At 35.7% G+C, this 10,499-nt stretch overlaps 1 pseudogene; it reads left to right on the top strand.

Moving 5' to 3' along the window:
* The first annotated feature begins 4,896 nt into the window (after positions 1-4,896).
* On the top strand, positions 4,897-5,225 carry LOC114047429 (annotated as a pseudogene).
* Positions 5,226-10,499: the final 5,274 nt, after the last annotated feature.

Raw genomic sequence — 10,499 nt, 5'->3', positions numbered from 1 at the left:
AGTTGTTAATTATTTCAAGTAGCTTTTTAGTTGATTCTCTAGGATTCTTTAAGTATACCATCATATCATCTGCAAAGAGCGATGGCTTTGTTTCTTCTTTACTTGTTCTAATTCTTTCAATTTCTTCTTTTATTGCTAAAAATAAAGTTTATTGAATATTGAATAACAATATTCAAACAGTGGTGATAATGAACATACTCGTTTCAATGCTTCTAGCTTATCCCCATTGCATATAATGCTTGCAGACAGTTTTAGGTAGATGCTACTTATCATTTTAAGGAAAATTCCATTTATTCCTATGCTCTCTAGTGTTTTAATAGGAATGGGTGTTGTATTTTGTCAAAAGCTTTTTCTGCATCTATTGAGATAATCATATGATTTCTGTTAATTTTGTTGTTGATATGATCAATTATGCTGATAGTTTTCCTAATATTGAACCAGCCCTGCATTCCTAGTATAAATTCCACCTGGTCAAAGTGTATTATCCTCATGATAAAGTGCTGTGTTCTCTTTGCTAACATTTTATTTAAAATTTTTGCCTCTATATTCATCAGGGAAATTGGTCTATAATTTTCTTCCTCTGTTTTGGATCTTTCTGGTTTAGGTATCAGTGCCATATTTGTGTCATAAAAAGAATTTGGCAGGATTCCCTCTTTGTCTATTTTCCCAAATAGTTTATACAATATTGGGATTAATTGTTCTTTAAATGTTTGGTAGAATTCACTTGTAAATCCATCTGGCCCTGGAGTTTTTTTTCTTAGGGAGTTCATTGATGGCTTGTTCAACTTTCTTTTCTAAAATGGTATTATTTAAGTATTTTATTTTCTCTTCTGTTAATCTGGACAGTTTATATTTTGTAAATATTCATCCATTTCACTTAGATTATCAGTGTTATTGGAATACAGTTGGGCAAAATAGCTCCTAATTATTGTTTTGATTTCCTCTTCATTGGTGGTGAATTCACTCTTTTCATTTTTTATACTGGTAATTTGGTTTTCTTCTTTTTTTCATCAAATTAACCAAAGTTTATCCATTTTATTGTTTTGTTTTGTTTTTGTAAAACAAGCTACTTTTCTGAATTATTAATTAGTGAAGATTCAGTGACTTTTAATATCCCTTCGAGCTTTAGATCTATGATCCCATATGGTCTGCTGAAAAAAAAAACCAATAAGATCGTTTGTTCTTTTCTCACACTTTCATCATGATTCCCCTTGATGGGTACTTCGACCAGTCACATAAAGGGATCATAAAACTGAGAAAGCAGGATTATGAATCCTTAAGGGCAGTCTTCTCCAAGCTGCTTTCTGAATTTCCTTTATCATCTTGAAGCCTCACTCTAGTTTTGGAATTCATACATGGGAAGTATCATCCAGACCTTTGTCCCCCCTCTCCTTTTGATTAAGGAGGGCAGACCAGCAAAGTCTCATTCCCCTCCCTGCTGCACTTCAGACTTCCTCTACTATGTCTTGTACCTCAGGTACTTTTGGTTCTGCCATCATCCTTCTGCTTCCTTTTTATTTTTCTTCTCCCATTAGAATGTAAGCTCCTTGAGGGCAAGGCCTTTCCTCCTACCTGTATCTCCCACTCCTCAACTTACCACAACACCTGCCACCCAGCAAGTGCTTAGTAAATGCTGGCTAACTGATTGACTGACAGATGGTTGTATTCCCAGTACCTAGTGTGATGTTTTACAATTACAGTGAATTTAATCATTATTAATTGAATTGAAATGCTCTTCTCCAAATTCTCAACCACTACTTTTTTTCTGGTAAAAGTACCACCTAAAATAATTACTGTCCTTTTCAAATCACCTTCTTTTAAGAATTCTTGAAAATGAGTCTTGAGGACCTTTAAAAGTTGTGTTGCCTCTAGTATGGATTTTTCTGTACACTTTTGGTCACATCTTGCTGCACTTTCTTCCATAAGTGCAATTGTCTCTTTCTCAGAAAAGGGGGTATAAAATGCCCCACCTATCTATCCATTCCATTTCAAGCTATTTGTTATTATCCTTCAAGTTTCCTCTGTACATGCTCTTGGAATGATCAAGCATGGCAGATTCTCACAACAGGCTCTCTTGAAGGGGTCACTTTCTCATCAATTGCTTTTCAATGCTTTGTTAAGTGGTACTGCTCATCCTCTATGCTGTAATGTTCTGTAAATGAATTGCACTCTAGACTGGTGGTGCCCTTGGCAAAAAGGATTACAAGTTGAAATACAGAGATATTTGTCCCCTAATTTCTTAAATGTGTGAAATGAAGTTTTCTTGTGGTGTTTGATAACTTCCTTTAAGTAAGAATTTTTTTTTCCTTATCATATGGATATGAGCAGACACTGCAAACAAATAAAACAGTTTCTACACAACCTAGTCAAGGGAATTGGTGACTAGAAAATGGAAATGAAATTAAAGATACTAACTGTTTATTACTATTTCTTAGAAAAAGTTTGGCTCCCTGTAAGAGAATGTGTTTTAAGATATCCTGCTAAGACAGAAAATCCCAATAATTTTAATAGATGGAACTGGAAGATTAACAACAGACACAAAATGGGGGGTGGGGTTTCAAATTATTCTTATTGGTGACAGTAATAGACACCACATTTAGACTATATTTCTTCAATGTCCACAAAGATACTGAGGAGAGCAATAGCACTGAAGAAGATGAAATTAGGAAGGGAACTTGGACCTGAGAAAATAAATTGGTGGAGGATATATTTGCCTAGCTGAGCTCATCCATTCATGGGAACATGAAAGTAGATAGTAACATCTGAAATTATTTCTCTTTAATTTGTAGGGGAAAATAGGAACCATAGCTTTTTACATCATCCTGATGGGCTAAAAATGTAGAAATATCCCCCAAATACATGTTGACCAAATAATAAGAACTGCTTTTGAAGGAGACAGTCTCTTCCACTTTTGTAAAAGCTATTTGTCCTTGGGTAAGAGATGCCTGCAGTCCTGTCTAAATGGTTACCTCAACCCTGAAGGGTTTTGTTGTTGTTGTTGTTGTTTTTGTTTGTTTGTTTGTTTTTTAATAAACTTCTTTTCACAATTGTAAAAGCATTTAGTCATTTCCCCTTGTTTGCTACACTTTGGCAGGAAATGTTTTCTTTTTTAAAATCCTTCTAGTCTTATTCTGTGTATTCTCCTCTCCTTTGACTGATCATCTTCTTTTTCTACTCCTCACTCTCTTGTGAAAAGCTTAACTTATCTATCATGTTACTACAGAATGCTGCTGCTTGACTGAATATTCTAAGCAAGCCTGAAAAATTAGAAAAAAACAATCTGCACTCTAAGAAGTTGAAGCTGCTGTTCAGTTAGAGTAGTCAGTCATCTTATATGCTAATAAATCTCTCTGCTTTCAGTTTGGCCTATTATTTTTGAACCATAGTTATTGGACCTCTTGCAGATGGGTATGCCTCCCCCACGAGGTCCAATTCTTCTTAGTCAAGAGAATTCACTGCCAGGCTTAAGAAAAATGATTTTGTTTTTTAATCAGAACTGAAGATTACATATATATATACATGAATCACATATATGTATATGTATATGTTTTTTTATAATTAATCCACTGAAGAATTATGTTTTAGAATATAAATTTCTTCTTATATTCTGGCTTTTACATTTCTTACAAAAGATGGAATTATAAAAATCTTTTGCAACTCCTATTATAATAATTAGCTTGTTTCAAGCCTATGGGACAATATAATGGTTCATATCATCCAAGGGCCTACCTCTTCTTCACCTTTAGGGAGTTTATTTATTTATTTGTTTATTTATTTTTTAGGTAATAGTTCAGTTGCAATCCTAGTTATGAAAACTCTTAACATTTCGGTAGATGTCAGTCTTTTTGCCTAACTTTATATTTGTATTTGTCTCTAGTTAACTCCTGACCTCTCCGTAGTTGATGCCAAATTCAGTTTACCAGAAACGTTTTGGGAATGAAACATTTGATTATATTATAGTGTGTAGATAGATAGAAAGGAACTTGGAGCAGAAGTTGGGGAAAGAACTAACCTTTTCTTGGGACTGCCCTCAGTCTGGGTATTCTATTCTGAAATGTCTAAAGAGTCAATGCTGTCATGGATATCCACCTTCTCTGCCACATCTCTACCTTTGTTCCTCAGGGGTGTGGTAGCCTATCTGCTCCAATTTCTGCCAAGAGCTTCTCTTCAACTCATTTTTAAATTTATAGACATTCCCTAAGGTGTGGCTCAGTGCTTTTGTTTATCCAAACCGATGCAAAGTCATTCCTGCACAAAGAGCCTTTTCCATTTAGTCTAAGGCCCATGAATAAAGTGATTGATTAGCTATCTTGTCACTTCCTTTAGATTTTGGTGGGGTTGAGGAAATTAATAGCTTACCCTTACTTTACCAATCAGAAGTTTCATTTAATTTCTTCTCTAAAACATTTTTTTAAATTTAGGATTTCTAGAAAACAAGATGTTACTAAATTGTTCCTACCTTTCGACCCAGAAATTCTACTTCTGTTACTATTCCCTAAAGAGGTTATTAATAGGTAGAAAAGACATATACAAAACTTTTCATAATCATGCAATTTAGGATAACAAAAAGTTAGAAATAAAATATATGCCCAATGATTGGGGAAAGGCTGAACAAATTATGCTTTATGGATATGATAGAATATTATTGTGCCATAAAGAATAATGAATAAGAAATTAGAGAAATATAGGAATTCTATGAAGTCATGCAGAATGAAAAAGTAGTATCAAAAGAACAATATACCCAATGAGTACAAAAGTATAAATGAAGTTAAGATTTAGAGGTAACACAACTCTGGTCAAATATGATGGTGAATGTTAGAATCATTCTATAAAAGTTCAAGTAGAGCGCTCTCTCCTTCCTTCTGGTGTGGCTGCCATTGGGTCTACAGTAGCGCTGCAGCCATGGCCATCCGATACCCCATGGCTGTAGGCCTCATCAAGGGCCACAAAGTTACGAAAAAACATTTCCAAGCTGCAACACTGCCACCGCCATGGGCATTTGATCAAACACACCAAGTTTGTGAGAGATAGGATCCAGGAGATGTGTGGACTTGCCCCTTATGAGAGGCAGGCCCATGGAATTGTTAAAGGTCTCCAAGAATAAGCGAGCCCTTAAGTTCATCAAAAAAAAAAGGGTGGGAACTCACATCTGGGCCTAGAGGAAGAGAGAAAAGCTCAGCAACATCCTAGCTGCTATGAGGAAGGTTGGTGCCAAGAAAGACTAAGCTGGACCCTGCCAACCTTCCCCACTTACCCAATAAAGATTGGACAAATAAAAAAAAAGTTCAAAATCACATACCTGCTTTTTTTTTTTTAACAATCCAAAAGCTAATATCTCAAATAAGATCAGGGATATAAAGCACTTGGAAAATTTAAAACCCAAGTAGAGGACAAAAGTACCGAAATAGTTTGTAGGAAGCTTTGTCTGGGTGTTTCTTGAGAAGTACCTGTTGTGTCAAAACCAGATGTATCGACACATTTTTTGGGGGGGGAGGCAATTGGGGTTAAGTGACTTGCCCAGGGTCACATAGCTAGTAAGTTTCAAGTGTCTGAGGTCACATCTATACTCACATCCTCCTGACTTCAAGGCAGGAACTCTATCTACTGCACCACCTAGCTGCCCCTTATTAATACATTTTTTTAAGAGCAACCAAATAGTATTTATAGATGTTGCAGGTAATGAACATCAGTTACTTTGCAGAATGTAACATATTTTTCTTTGGAATGTATTACATATTATTCTTGTGAATTATGCATTCAATTGAAAGATAAATTGAAGAATATTATCTCGCTTTTACAAGCACAGCCAATGGTGAAAGAATGCAAATGAAAGTTATCTGGATACCTCCAGTAGGTACCAAAAAAAGACCAGTGGTTTCAAAAACAATTATCTAGACAATTGTCATGTGAAATCACAAACCTTCAGTGATAGATTTGTTTTTAACTCTTTGAATGAGATGAATTGACATTAACATTTTGTTTCAATGCCCCATAGTATTGTCAAAGTGACTTTGGGTTCTCTAAGTCTATGCCTATGGCAAGTTCTAGCAAGCTGGAAAGACTTCTATTATAGTCTCAGAAATGAATTGTATCCAGTCACCCCAAACTACTTGGCCACTCCTGTCTTTCTGTATATAAGATCCATCTCATCTCTCTTAGGTGCTCGGATTCTTATAATCTAGCCTCTGCTTAGATTCTTAAAATCTAGCCACTGCTCAGATTCTTACAATCTAACCAATAGCTCACTAACATTCAGACTCCTTAAGAATCTGCCCAATATGACGGATGTTCTAAGAAACCTTGTCTTTTGCTGGAAAAAAAAAAAGAAAAAAAAAGAAATGGTCTGTATATCTGCTTTCCAAAAGACAGTCTAACTATTCTGTCAAAGAGGTTCATCACCAGATTTGACCAACAGGTAACAAATATTTTCAGGAATGAAAACATATTAAGAACTGCTAAGGCAGCCCTGTAGGGGAAGAATTTATTTCACTTTTGTCTTTGTATCTCCAGCACCTGGCATGGTCCCTAGTACACAGCAAGTGATAAATAAATGTTTGATTGGTCGATTGGGTTCCAATCCAAGTGGATATGGGGGTACCTAAATTAGCAAAAATAAATGAATTCACAAAGAATTGAATTAATCTGAAATATTTCAGAATAATGGTTAAAAAACACACTTAAAAAAAGTTTCTCAGGTCCTCTAAAGCCAACCAACCATTCAGGTGAAAGTAGTATGCTAATATTTTCACTCTAATGCCTAAAACCTTGTGATAACTTGTTAACTTCTTCTATATCCATTTCACATTTATAACAATGGAAGATCACTATTCTGGTACAAATCCTCCCCAGAGATTATAGTGTCTAACCTCCCTGGATCAAAGATGAATTTTAGTGTGTCACAGAAAATTCTGACTATACCTGTTTTCCTTTGTGCAGGCTGAATATAGTTAGTTCATGGTAGAGGGACAGGACTATGATATGGAATCTAGCTCAGCCTCTAGTCCAAGGCACAAAAATTGATTTTTTTTTCATTTTAATTTTTACTTAGATCTTGAGAGAAGAGAAAGGAAATATTCTCTCAGCTTTGGCTATGGAATGAACTGTTGCTTTAGGATCTCTAAGAGGAAAGACAATAAAACGAAAAATGTATGCTCAAAATAACAGATATAAAAGCATATCACAGAATACTCAGAGTTGGAAAGGACCTCAAAAGCTTTCTAGTCCAACTCATGCCTGACTAGGAATTCCCCCTTCAAAATCTCCAGTGAATGGTCATTTGATTTTCAACTGAAGTTACCAAAGATATCTAGTAAGGAGGGGTAACTCAGTATCTTCCAAGGCATCCAATTTCATTTTTTTTAGATAATTCTGCATTAGATTTTTCCCCCCTTTACATTAAGTTGTCCAAAGTGGAATGAGATACCTCAGAATACAGTGGATTCTTCTTTTTCTAAACATAATCATCCCCCTCCACTGCCCACATGCGTGCACACGCACGCACACACACACACAATATTGATTGTTTTAAAATAATTATCAATATAATTATCAACCTTGGAATAAAGGATTGGTCAGAAACCTAGAAAATCTCCAATAAAGAAATATATCACCATGTAGCAACTTTCATTCACATCATAAATGACTTTTTTTTTCCTTCACTGGTATCACTTAAACTATCTTTAATTTGGCATCATTGCCTTCATCCTTTAATAGAATCTTCTAAAAATGTAATACTTCCAAGAACAAAAAATAGGGCTGCATTTCCTATTTAACTTAATACTAAAAGGTTTTTTAAAAAACTCATGAAAACATGTAGTTATGGGGAAATTAGTGATGATATCTGTTGTAAACCAGCAATTTATATGTGGATCTCTATTCATATTGTTGCTAATATATAGCAGAGTGCAGATGGTGATAACATAACTGATAATATCTGACATAAATATATATTTGTCAGGCAAATGTGTTATCTTATTCCATACTCTAAGTAATAGAGGGATAAACTACAGAGACTTTTTCCCCCAACCAATCAGGGTATGCCTTTCAAGAGTTATTAATCTCCGATAGAAAAATCAAATGATTCAAATATTTAAATAAGTTTGAAATCAGCAAGACTGTGCCAAAAAAATGCAATAAGGATAGTTTTAGCTTTACCACAGTGGTATTTTTCCAAAGCTTAGTTTACCATGGGAGCTTTAAAAAAATTTGACAGCCCCAGAATAAACTGCTGAAGGTCATTGCCAAACACTATGCATTGCTATGCTGTCTTCCTCATATGGTGCCTACAAGGAATTGCGATGATTAAGAACAGAAAGAATTTAAAAGTTAACTATGGCTAAGGTTTCAGAAGCACTATTGCTCCTGGTAATAGCCATTCCATGGGGTCTTGAAGAGAAATATGTCTGTTTTTTTTCTAAAACTAACCTCTCCACCTATGTTCTCTTTTCCATCCTTTTCCATCTCCTAAGAGACCCAGTTAGTATGCAGTTGTCTTTCCTCTCCATTGGCTCCTTCTCTTTTGCCTTCAACCAATCACAAGTCTTGTTTATCTTAAAACACACACATACACACACACACACACACACAAACACACACACACACAACTAAGCTTTCCTTTGACCTTTCTGTCCTCTACACTTACTACACTTGTTAATTAATCAATAAATGTTTATTAAACATTTACTGTGCCAAGCACTGTGGGTTTTTGCCACATTTGTAGGAAAAAAATCATATTAAATCACGAAAGAAGAGTCATAATGAAATTAAGTGGGTTCTACTTAATCATCAATGTGCAAAATATTAGACAAGGAATTGTCCCCAGGGTAATAGGACTTTCTTCTTTCACTGTCAAACTCCTGAAATAAGTGTTCTATGCACACTGACTCAATTTCCTCACCACCTGTTTTCTGCTTAACTGGTGTCTCTCCCATTTTCACTGAAAGGGTTTTAGAGAGAGTTATCAATGGCCTACTTCTATTCAAATCTAAGAGCATGTTCTAGGTCTTCATACTGTGTCATTACTGCCTTCAGCATTTCTTAGTTGATAGGTAGCCACCCTTGAAGCTGGGAAAACTTGGGATCAAGATCTGTCTCTAACCCACATTGGTCGGGTAACTACAGGCAAGTTGCTTAACTTTTTTTGTACTGTAGGCAAATCTTTAAAACTAGAGTAGGTGACAACCTGTACTGGTAGGTAAAGTTTCCCCACCTGGGAGTTTTCTATACCACTGATATCATAGGCCCAGTCCCTATCCTTATTCTTTTAGAAATTCTTTCTCCCCCTGCTCCTTCCCTTCTGTGACCATGAGTTCCTAAGATGGCTCTCTATATACCTCAGTCACCATTCCCTTTTCATCTTTTTTTCATATCTTTCCTTCTTCATTAATTCCTGATGCTGTGCCATCACCACTTTGTTACTTTTCCTTGATGTTAATACCTGTGGGTTGCCTATCCACTCACAGCATCCCCTCACTTCTATGCTAATGATTTCCAAACATACATCTTCATTATCCCTGACCTCTTACCCAAGCTTCAGGATTTTCAGCTACCTTTAAGACAGCTCCACTTGGAGGTTTCAATGTCACTTCAAACTTAGCATATCTAACATCGAACTCATTATCATACCCTTCAATTAAATTCAACAAGAATTTATTAAGCAGAGGCTTTATAATGGGGATACAGAGATGAAGTAAGACCCAATTCCTTCCTACATGGAGTACAGTGTATAATAAGGGAGATAGATTTGTCCGTAAGTAATATAATACAATGCAAAATGCTATATATTCAAAGGAGAAATTCAAACAGGAGGAAGGAGGAAGAAAGAACTTCTATCTGGAGGCCATCAGGGAAGGCTTTGTGGATGAGGTAGCACCTGAACTGGGTATTAAAGAAAAGATGATTGCATTAAACAGAGATCACTTGGAAGGAGGCCTAGACCAGGCATGATAAACATCATAAGCAAAGGCATAAAGAAGGAAAGAGGAATGGAGGATGGAGAATATTTTAAAGGGAGTACTTATTTATAAGAAATATTTAGAAAGGTGGTTTAGAGCCAGACAATGGATGCATTCGAGTAAGAGTAAGGAATGATGACTTTGTTCAGTATGCAGTAAGTATTCAGTAGGCAGGTATTAGAGCAGAGAGAAGGCATGATCAGTATAGTATAATGGGACTACGATGAAGAAGCATAATTCAGTGGAAAGAGAATGGAACTTGGAAGGTTGAACTTTGTGTCAACAGACCTGAGTTCAAATTCTAGCTCTGAAACTTCTTGCCTACCTTTAGTCTGTGGCAAATTATTAACTTCTCTAGCCCTAGGTTTCCCCATTTGTAAAGTAAAAGGTACTGGATTTTGGGGTTTAAAAGACCTTGTTTAACATCTTCCTATAGATACATAGTAGATGTGTGGCCCTGGGCAAGTCACTTAACTTTTCTTTGCCTCAGTTTCCCCAGCTCTAAAATAAGGCAATTAGACTCAGTGTCTCTTCCACCTTTGAATT

The sequence above is a fragment of the Vombatus ursinus genome, unplaced genomic scaffold, assembly GCF_900497805.2.
Source record: "Vombatus ursinus unplaced genomic scaffold, bare-nosed wombat genome assembly UNPS02014787.1, whole genome shotgun sequence".
Taxonomy (NCBI): domain Eukaryota; kingdom Metazoa; phylum Chordata; class Mammalia; order Diprotodontia; family Vombatidae; genus Vombatus; species Vombatus ursinus.
The sequence above is the reverse complement of the archived record's forward strand: the minus strand, read 5'-3'. Positions and strand labels throughout refer to the sequence as shown.